The sequence below is a fragment of the Mixophyes fleayi genome, chromosome 3, assembly GCF_038048845.1.
Source record: "Mixophyes fleayi isolate aMixFle1 chromosome 3, aMixFle1.hap1, whole genome shotgun sequence".
NCBI lineage: Eukaryota > Metazoa > Chordata > Amphibia > Anura > Limnodynastidae > Mixophyes > Mixophyes fleayi.
The window spans coordinates 304,125,961-304,138,037 of record NC_134404.1 but is presented as its reverse complement, the minus strand read 5'-3'; positions in this window follow the sequence as shown (position 1 = coordinate 304,138,037).

Here is a 12,077-nt window from a genome sequence, read left to right as displayed (position 1 = left end):
AAAGCTAATGCATCATTGGAACCAAGATACGTATGGTTAGTCTATTGTAGTAAAATTTAACAGGTTACAAATGATCTCTTACTCCTGATAAGTAAAACATGACTTTTACTGATGCTGTTTACAATTCTGACATTGTCTGTAATATGTGTTTTATTGTCATATAAAACCTGCTACTAAGATTTTTGTTTTCTTGTCTGTGTTTACTGACCTTACTGGTGAACTCTAAATACACTACGGTTTGTATTTTCCTTTTTAGTTCTCAAACATTTAAATCAATCACACATTCTTAGTTTTCTCTCCTTCCTGCTATCTTGCTGCAAGCTCAGCCTTTCTACCTTGAGCATCCTCCTCTCGTTTCCTTATCTGTAATTACTTCATATTTCATCTGTCATTTCTGAGACAGTTGGATGCAACCTGAGACTGTATCATTAAATGTAAGTCAATTTTCTAACCAATTATAATGAGCAGTCTATCATGTTTTTTATGTGTATTAACTAATCAGGAAGAAAAAACTTAATTCACCTTGCTGTAAATACATATTTGATCTGCTGTTTTGAATGTGTGGCATCTTACGCACAACTGTTTGTAAGTCCACAAAAAAAAGAAAATAGTATATGTGTCTAGTATAGTCCGTTATTTACAGTGTCTTACCTCTCGTTCTTGAGGTTGGAAGGCTAGGATAACTCAAGTCCTGAAAATAATTTGTATTAGAATTAACTTATGAAAAACCAGCGCTAAGCAGAAAAGAATACAACAGCCATTCAAATACCAAATAAGTGGAAATTTCAGTCAGAACATGGAGGCGATGTGTCTCTGCGAACTGTCCCAGAGACAGATTGCGCTGAATTGAATCTCCCGCTTAGAATAAATGGCTGCAAGACTTAGCTATAGACATACCCGTAACTAGGGCTGTGCGAGAGGGGCGGACGCCCAGGAGCAAAGCTGTAGGGGGGCACTGTTTCAGAATATTTTGGGTTCATTTGGTTAAAATTGAGGTACAGGGAGGCGGCAGTTTTGCTTCTCGCCCCAGGCGGTAAAATTTTAAGTTACGGCTCTGGGGCAACATCTCCAATTTTTTAAGATCCGCAGTTTAATAAATATATCCCCAAATGTCCACATGTGTGGTTTAAAGTGTTGAATCCAAAGTGTAATGAAACTTTAAAAAATGTCTTGGCACATAGATCTCTATTCTGTGCTACTTATGATGTCTATAGTAGTGTTATATGCGGCTCGGATGAGGAGATTATGGATTATCTTCTCGCAGTACCCTTTTTACGTTTTGGCGCAACTGGCTCCTGTGGACAAGAGTCCACAAATTTGTGTGTGTGTTTGTGTGTGTGTGTGTGTGTCTGTGTGTGTGTCTGTGTGTCTGTGTGTCTGTGTGTGTGTGTGCTTGCAGGGGGTGGAGGTCACTTCTTCGTCTCATTGGGGATGGCACATATATTAAAGTTTTTATTTAGAAACTTGTCTAAGCAGAAATTTATAGTTTATCAGTAAGAATGAATAAGCCTATAGTCATGTATATCACAGCTGCATGGGTTATACAGTATGTTAGTCCTGCAAAAGGATATGAATGAACCTTGGGAATTAATGAGTTCAGAATGTTTTCCAAATGAAAAAAAAAAAAAGTATTTTGGATTTTTCAGCTCATTTTGTGTAACAGATTACGTTTTTCTTTGGAATATGTGGGTCCCACCGATCATCCATCAAACCTCCCTCTGCAAAATTACAGTTTTATGATGTTTTGTGGTTTTCAGGTTCAGGCTGACATTACAAAATGTTCCATAGCTTCCCTAAAATGCACAACTTATTCATACTTACAGTTTGTGGCTTTTCTTCAGCCTCAACAAACAATGGTAACAAAAATCTGACTTCTGGTTGTTAGGTTCACATATTTATTTCTAAGTAAATAATTTATGTAGTGTTATATTTATTTAAGTCATTCTATGTGACCTATGGCTTAATGTAGCAGGCTAGTGACAAGGCTCTTTATAACTATGCTGTGGAAGCAAATCTCAGTTTGAGCCCTCTTGTCTTTACATAATGCCTTGTGTATATCAATCTGGTTCAAAGTGTATTTATAACAGAAGAGCGAAGGCTAATAAGCCTTTCCAACATATGCAATCATGACAACGTCTCCAGTGTTGTGTGTTTAGTCGTTTTTTAACAACACCCAAAGAGAAAACCCTTATTGTATTGTCTTGAGTTTACTATGCCTTTACTTTACTTTACCTTTGATATTATATTGTTTCCACTTTACTGACCCGCAGTAATGGGCCTGGTTTCTGTCCTATCCCTTAATTTTTCCTTTTATATTACAATTGTATGGAAATCATAGCCTTTGTCACTCCATTATTTGTTTGACACATGTTTTTAATAACATCACTATACCTACATACTTCTCAGCAGTCATGGTTTTCTTAGGACAGTCCTTATTTTATCGGTTCAAAGGCGGATGTGGTTTCACTGAAAACCACTTGGCATGGTCAGAGGCGGGGCCTAATGTATCCCGATTATTCAATCAGGAAGGTTGTATGCAAATGTATTTACCTAATAATTCAAGGTTTGTTCCTCTAAATGTGCTTGCTATATGCACTTAGGGAGTTACATGTATGACGTAATTTATTATAACTATTTGTTATATAGCACAAACATATTCTAAAGAGGTGTACAAGAGAGTTTGCAATAGGTGCATTATTTGACATTTGAACACCAATCATCAGTTTCTGATTCCTAGGTGAGATATATTAGTCATTTACTGCAACAAATTAATATTCTTGTTTTTCTCAGATATTAACTAGCTTGTATAATTTGATATAATAATAATAATAATAATAATAATAATAATATATTCAGTTTACTAATATCCTACAATATATTCTGTCTATCATTAAAAATATACAATTTGGATGAGATTTATAACCTAAAACTGACATTCAAATGAAAATTTTGGAATTTTGTACATACAACATTTTTTTTTACACTTGCTAATAAACAGTGCAAAGGTGTTGCCACGGGATCCACTGTGACATCTATTTGGATGTCTTAATTTGGTGGATTCTTTTATCAATACAATCAATACTTATTTGCTAGGTGTAAATTTGTAAAAGATCTTTTTGTTTTATTGTCCAGAGATTTTGAACAATTTTTCATGACAATCTTTATAATAATTATTGGAGTTCACCTGAAACGATAGAATTTTAGTTATATGCATTATCAAGTCAACTAATTACAACACTATAGAGCAAACTCAACACATGTAATACATTGGTGCTTTTTGATTCTGTACTCTTATGCTCCTGTAGCTGTATTTTGGGTTGCACATATACATTAAGGTACTTTAAATCTAGTGTATAGATCATGGTTACCTACTCTCCTGGAATATCCGGGAGACTCCAGAATTTCTGGGAGTCCTCCCGGACTCCTTGGAGAGCAGGGTTACCTCCCAGATCCTGGACAGTCTGGTATGTTAAATGGAGGGGGCAAGGCTCAGTGTGGCAGTTCACGCATCATTGTGGCCCTGCCCCCTGCTGGTATAGGACAAAATGATGATGACAGCTTATGGGACAGGGTTTAGTTCTCCGAGTGATTCTCCAAGCCCCACCCCCACACGCCACCTAGCCTCCCGGAAGGCAAATTGATAAAGTAGGAAAGAATGATATAGATATGTGTCTAAAATGTAAGCTCTACCCTTTGTCTCATGTTTGCTTTGTCAACCTCCTTTTTTTTTTATACTCCTTTGTCAACCTCGTTTATACTTTTTCTCTTTTTATGTGCAATTATATTTTGTATAAAAACACCAGTCACATTCTCGCAATCATTTTGTAGAATGTACTAAATAAATGATAACTAGAATCTAATTGGGTGCTATAGGCAACATCTCCACTTTTCAAACCCGATGGTAACTCGCAGCTTGATACATTTACCCCGAACACTCTATTCAGAGATATCTGATTGGGAAAAAAACACAGAGAACAGAATGAAGGGAAAACGGGCCTCCTGTGGTGGGTGGGCAGAAATAAGATGTTATAACAGGAATCCTATGCCCATATGACCCACTGACAATATACTGGGGAGATGGGAGAGGATCAATTTTTAAAATTGTATATTCGGTTAAGATAGCTATTCTTAATTCAAATGCACTTCAAAAATTTTCCTAAAGGATTGAAATAAAATCATTAAAGACAAAATAAATGGAACTCCTATGAACCAAATGCTTTATTGTTAAGTTTTCTTTTAAACTTTAATTATGCGAAGTCTTGCAGGGTCAATTATTTTCCAGACTTCCCACCCCATTGAGCTATTACAGCAAAAAAATAATCCATATAGCATGTTTTGGGTTTCATTGATAGTTGTATGTAAATATGTGCTGAGAGAATAGACCTAAAAAAAAACTTATATACCTATATATTTAAGAGCTGCATGTCCAACTTTCAATCTAGTGTATACATATACAGTCATGGCCAAAAGTTTTGAGAATGACACAAGTATTGGTTTTCACAAAGTTTGCTGCTTCGGTGTTTTTAAACCTTTTTGTCAGATGTTGCTGTGGTATACTGAAGTAAAATTACAAGCATTTCATAAGTGTTATTGACAATTACATTACAAGTTTATGCAAAGAGTCAATATTTGCAGTATTGACCCTTCTTTTTGAAGACCTCTGCAATTCACCCTGGCATGTTGTCAATCAACTTCTGTGCCACATACTGACTGATGGCCGCCCATTCTTGCCTAATCAATGCTTGGAGTTTGTCAGAATTTGTGGGTTTTTGTTTGTTCACCCGGCACTTGAGGACTGACCACAAGTTCTCAATGGGATTAAGGTCTGGGGAGTTTCCTGGCCATGGACATAAATTTTTGATGTTTTGATCCCCAAACCACTTAGTTATCACTTTTGCCTTATGGCAAGGTGCTCCATCATGCTAGAAAAGTCATTGTTCGTCACCAAACTGTTCTTGGATGGTTGGGAGAAGTTGCTCTTGGAGGATGTGTTGGTACCATTCTTTATTCATGGCTGTGTTCTTAGGCAAAAATGTGAGTGAGCCTACTCCCTTGGCTGAGAAGCAACCCCACACATGAATGGTCTCAGGATGCTTTACTATTGGCATGATACAGGACTGATGGTAGCGCTCACCTTTCCTTCTCCAGACAAGCGTTTTTCCAGATGCCCCAAACAATCTGAAAGAAGATTCATCAGAGAAAATGACTTTACCCCAGTCCACAGCAGTCCAATCCATGTACCTTATGCAGAATATCAGTCTGTCCTTGTTGTTTTTTCTGGAGAGAAGTGGCTTATTTGCTGAGCTTCTTGACACCAGGCAATCCTCTAAAAGTCTTCACTTCACTGTGCATGCAGTTGCACTCACACCGGCCTGCTGCCATTCCTGAGCAAGCTCTGCACTGGTGGTGCCCCGATCCTGATGCTAAATCAACTTTAGGAGACGTTCTGGCACTTGCTGGTCGTTCTTTGGCTCCCTGAAGCCTTCTTCACAACTATTGAACCTCTCTCCTTGAAGTTCTTGATAATCCGATAAATGATTGATTTAGGGGCAATCTTACTAGCTGCAATATCCTTGACTGTGAAACCCTTTTTGTGCAAATCAATGATGACTGCACATGTTTCCTTGAAGGTAACCATGGTTAACAGAGGAAGAACAATGATTTCAAGCACCACCCTCCTTTAAAGCTTCCAGTCTGTTATTTTATCTCACTCAGCATGACAGAGTGATCTCTAGCCTTGTCTTCGTCAACACTCTCACCTGTGTTAACGAGAGAATCTCTGACCTGATGTCAGCTGGCTCTTTTGTGGCAGGGCTGAAATGCAGTGGAAATGTTGTTTTTGGGATAACGTTTATTGTCATGGCAAAGACGGACTTTGAAATTAATTGCAATTCATCTGTTCACTCTTCATGACATTCTGAAGTATATGCAAATTGCCATCATAAAAAGTGAGACAGCAAATTTTGTGAAAAATAATATTTGCGTCATTCTCAAAACTTTTGGCCATGACTGTATATATAGAGAGAGGGAGAGAGAGCGCAAAAGATACAGGTATTAACATCAACTTATGTCTGATGCATAAATGTGTCTATATTAAACATACAGCAATCAGAAACATCATCTTTAAAACTCGTAATGATGGGTGTCCCACCTGTCACAGATATTGGTAATAAATAATTTTAAAAAACACGTGTGTCAACCCTCCCACACTAGCGAATGAGAACCTTGTCTAGCTCCCACTAGAATAAGTGGACTACGTGATTTGTATATATAGTTTATAACCAGGTCAGACACAACCCAGGATTAGTGTGCACTGAGAAGCCAGCTACTTTACAGACACTTTACATGGATCTGGCTGGCAGACATGACATGATTCTCTACAGCAGAACTTTTCTCCTCCTATGGGGTTATTCTGGCTATATATTGCATGATCTGATTTGATGATTTCGACAACTGTTTGAATAAATATCCGCTAGCTGGACTCACCTTTTAATGGGACCAATTTTTTGAATTTAGGGCACAAGACTAGGAAGACCACCCATGTGTAAAAGCTATTAACGCATGATGCAACCAGCAAAAGTATACTGAGAACCACAGCAATCATTCAAACATTGGTTTCCACTAGTCCAACTTTCATTAAACTGACCCAAGCTCATATCTGACTGGTTGATATAGGTTAAACCACCTGTGTGATCGTTACACCATATTATATAATATGGTGCAATGGATTGATGATATTACAATATGTCACAGACTCCTTGTTGGTGTATTTGTCAGACATATTTCTATCTTGCTGTGAGAGAGAGCAGACCAGTTTTATTTCCTCTTAAAAATTGGAGAATATCTGGAGAAAATGGCAAAAATTCAGGTAATTCTCCACTTAAGATTCTCTACTTTATCTCTGCCTGTTCCTTACAGGTTACATGTCTGGCCCTTTACATTAACATATGTATTCCATGTTTTAATCAGTAGGCAATAGACCTGACCAAGTAGTAGCCAGGTACACCCTCCGATAGTTCAATAATATCTTGCCCAGAGCTGGTACTGTGAATCAGCTGTCAGTTGTGTATATGTTAAACTGTATAATCCATCACTAGACGTCAAAGTTGGAAACTGGCATTTCTGTCTCTTGTTTCCTTTTAATTTAGCAGCGCGTGACCACTGACGTGTGGCTGGAAGATTTCTTCTTACAAAATTGCTATGAGGTATTTTCTACAACTTTCTAAAAAATAATATAAATATCCCCACTTAGGATAGGGCCGTCCAGCTGGTCATATCATTAAGCAAAATGCCATATAAAGCACACTGACATCAGAAATGTACTCACTGTACATCTAGGGATACATGCTATCCTGCGACATATTATGTGTATTGAGTAAGCATTGGCATAGAGTGTCTTTATATTGTACCTAGCACTACACAAGGTTCAAAAATGGCGCAAAATGTGCATGTATGTACAGGCCCAGCTACATTATTTCTCTAGCAATTTTTTAAGGGGTGTAGTATGACTATGATGGACCAAGAGAGGAGAAACGATATATCAATATAAATATATATATATATATATATATATATATATATATATATAGTTTACATATATTGTGGATGTGTCCATGTATGAATCAGCTGTCAGTAATAGATACAATAAAAGATAACTTCATCAATTCAATTCTAGGCTGGCATGGTCTGCCAGGTACTAATAGTTCGTATCTATTTTATAGCAGTAGATGCACATACTGTACACACATACTAGTCTTGTACAGCTACAGTTCTACATTACTAAAAAGGGACATTCACAGTACAAAACTGCTGTCATACGTTTGCTGTGTATACAATAGTAGGGTTTGCATATAAGGTGAATCCGTAAAACGTTTTTCCCAATGGAAAAGCCATTATGCCCAGTTATTTCACAATACACATTATACACAGAAATGCACAGCATACAATATGTCACAGTGTGTAATGGTAAAGTAGTTATTATTATCAGCTTAATTCACTTGTATTTCTATCAGGAAACTGACACTATTGAAGAAAACGATGAGGATGAAGGAAAGTAAGAAGAGCCGGGGAAGACAAGTAAAGAGAAGAGGAAGAGGAGGAGGAGAGCAAATAATGGGCAATAGAAGGAGAACCGGATGAGATGTCAACACAAAATGGATCCATCGCCGCCACCATCTGTGTGATGTCCAGGCCAGTCTGGCGGTGCGTATTAAAATGATAGTACTGTTTCCATCAGGAGGAAGATTTGGATGAAAGATGAATCTTTTATATTGATTCATAGTACATTTTGTTTCCATAAAGTCTTTGGCTTTAGTCAAATATCTCTTTTTCCATGGTACTTCTACTTGATGTTATATCCATGTTCTTACAAAAGGCCCAATTGTTCTCCTTGTAGAAGTTGGACAATAGTCTGTCATTATAAAAGGACAAGATAACAGTAATGTGGCAGAAGATTTGATTTAAGTGTAAAGGTTTTCCCATACTCAATGCATGAAAATGTTTTTTCAACTGTTTGAGTTCTCAGATGTGTAAGAAAAATCGTTCGATGTGTAAAACATTTACCACATTTAGAACAGGGAAATGTTCTATTACCTGCATAAGCTATAAAAGTTATCGGAGGAACATTCCTTAATAATCAGAAAGATCAGGTGAAATATCTGCACTGTGAAGCACTAGATGTATATTTTGGATAATGGGTTTTTCTCCTGGAGAATCTCATATGAATCTATTATAGATGAAAGAGATGTCCCTCTGAGGTATTCCCACTGCTGGGTCAATCTGCTGTAGATAAAATAAGTAAAATATGAGCGGACTGGATGTGCATGTTTCTATTTATGAAATTGCATCATTTGACCAAATATCATTCTCTGCAGGCAAGAAATCTTGAATCATTAAAAAGAATTGTCAGCGTTTGAAAGGTACACCGCTATGTAAACTGGGAGAGGATGGGAGTACAGTATGGGGCATGACTGTGTTACTCGGACAGTTGGAAGATGTACGATTACCCGAGGATGACAGGGGCCACATCGGACAGTTGGAAGATGTAGGATTACCGAAGGACAACAGGGGCCACATCTGACAGTTCAGAAGCAAAAGAAAAAAAAAAACAGCATCCAAAAAATGTCACAAGAAAACAGAGGTCTACTGATTTGCTGAAAGCAGATAGTTAAACAGTTTTTATAAGAAATTTTAAGGAGATGGAAGACAGAGAGAGGAGAGAAGTACAAGTGACAAGTGTCTACTGCACCACCAGCTGAAAACACTACACAAGGAGGCGTGAAAGAGAGTCCAAATCTGTATGCAGATTTAACTGCGTGGAAAAAAGCACAGGGGACAGAAGGAAGGGTCCCATTATTTATGATGAATGTAACTGTTGTGTCCTCACACACCATAGCAGAGGAACCAGCGTGCCCAGGGGTAGCTTGAAAACTGAAGATGATTCCTGTACCAGGTAAGCAATAAAACTGCTGTACAACATCCTTTATTGTTCATGTTATAATGTGTTAATCATGCCATTGCAAGCAGTGGACAAGAATTGTACTCATATTCAAGTATTAATTGCTAGCTTACACCTTTTTCCCTACAGTGTCTGTCACAGGAGGGCTATTGATAAAATGTGAATACCAATTATATAATGCCAGGGCTAATTGTGGGGTGGGGGTAGGCTTATTTATTAAATGTGCTTAATGTGAATACTATTCATTTAATGTGAGGGCATGTTGGGGGAATGATGCCTATTTATTAAATGTGGGTGCTATTGCTTTTATTCCAGGGTTGGTATTGGGGGAGGGAGGCCTAGTGGGATCACTCCATATTACCATATTTCATGTACCTATTCCTTTTTCCAATTAGGGTCTCAACATTCCAGGATCCAGACAAATTTCTATTGAGTTTAAACACCAGCAGTAGCAGAGAGTGCAAGCCTCAACAACAGGTAGGAGAGAGAGCAGGACAGTCATTGACATAGTACATTTTGTTTCCATAAAGTCTTTGGCTTTAGTCAAATATCTCTTTTTCCATGGTACTTCTACTTGATGTTATATCCATGTTCTTACAAAAGGCCCAATTGTTCTCCTTGTAGAAGTTGGGCAGTAGTCTGTCATTATAAAAGGACAAGATAACAGTAATGTGGTAGAAGATTTGATTTAAGTGTAAAGGTTTTCCCATACTCAATGCATGAAAATGTTTTTTCAACTGTTTGAGTTCTCGGATGTTTAAGAAAAATTGATCGATGTGTAAAACATTTACCACATTGAGAACAGGAAAATGTTCTATTACCTGCAAAAGCTATAAAAGTTATCAGAGGAACATTCCTTAATTATCAGAAAGATCAGGTGAAATATCTGCACTGTGAAGCACTAGATGTATATTTTGGATAATGGGTTTTTCTCCTGGAGAATCTCATATGAATCTATTATAGATGAAAAGAGATGTCCCTCTGAGGTATTCCCACTGCTGGGTCAATCTGCTGTAGATAAAATAAGTGAAATATGAGCGGACTGGATGTGCATGTTTCTATTTATGAAATTGCATCATTTGACCAAATATCATTCTCTGCAGGTAAGAAATCTAAAATCATTAAAAACAATTGTCAGCATTTGAAAGGGACACCGCTATGTAAGCTGGGAGAGGATGGGAGTACAGTATGGGGCATGACTGTGTTACTCGGACAGTTGGAAGATGTACGATTACCCGAGGATGACAGGGGCCACATCGGACAGTTGGAAGATGTAGGATTACCGAAGGACAACAGGGGCCACATCTGACAGTTCAGAAGCAAAAGAAAAAAAAAAACAGCATCCAAAAAATGTCACAAGAAAACAGAGGTCTACTGATTTGCTGAAAGCAGATAGTTAAACAGTTTTTATAAGAAATTTTAAGGAGATGGAAGACAGAGACAGGAGAGAAGTACAAGTGACAAGTGTCTACTGCACCACCAGCTGAAAACACTACACAAGGAGGCGTGAAAGAGAGTCCAAATCTGTATGCAGATTTGACTGCGTGGAAAAAAGCACAGGGGACAGACGGAAGGGTCCCATTATTTATGATGAAAGTAGGCACTGTTGTGTCCTCACACATCATAGCAGAAGAACCACCATGGCCCAGGGGTAGCTTGAAAACTGTGAAGATGATGCCTGTACCAGGTAAGCAATAAAACTGCTGTACAACATCCTTTATTGTTCATGTTATAATGTGTTAATCATGCCATTGCAAGCAGTGGACATGAATTGTACTCATATTCAAGTATTAATTGCTAGCTTACACCTTTTTTCCTACAGTGTCAGTCACAGGAGGGCTATTGATAAAATGTGAATACTAATTATATAATGTCAGGGCTAATTGTGGGGTGGGGATGGGCTTATTTATTAATTGTGATAAATGTGAATACTATTCATTTAATGTGAGGGCATGTTGGGAGAATGATGCCTATTTATTAAATGTGGGCGCTATTGTTTTTATTCCAGGGTTGGTATTGGGGGAGGGAGGCCTAGTGGGATCACTCCATATTACCATATTTCATGTACCTATTCCTTTTTCAAATTAGGGCCTCAACATTCCAGGATCCAGACAAATTTCTATTGAGTTTCAACACCAGCAGTAGCAGAGAGTGCAAGTCTCAAGAACAGGTAAGAGAGAACAGGACAGTCATTGACACTGCTAGAAGAATAGAGAAATCACTTAGGTAAAGTGACCGGGGCAGTGATTCTTCTTTTCTTACCCCTTCCAGTAGCTGGTCACGTCCCTCTGACGATTTGCCATGTCCCTTTAGAGCCCTTACCATTGCTATTCCCGGGTGAGCCCTTCATGCCCCAGTCTGACACTATTTCTATACCTTTAAAATATTCAAAAACTAGTTCAGCGTGACTGCAATGCCCACCAAAATTCTCTTCCCTTTGTGTGTATGCCTATAAGAAATGTAAAAACTAGTTCATTGTGACTGCAGAATATCCAAAATAATGGAACAGTTTTCTCTTGGTGTCTATACCTTCACAAATTGTAAATACTAGTTCTGTGTGCCAGCAGAACCCCTAAAATACAATTATCTTCACTTTGTGTATATATCTAGTGTGACCGCT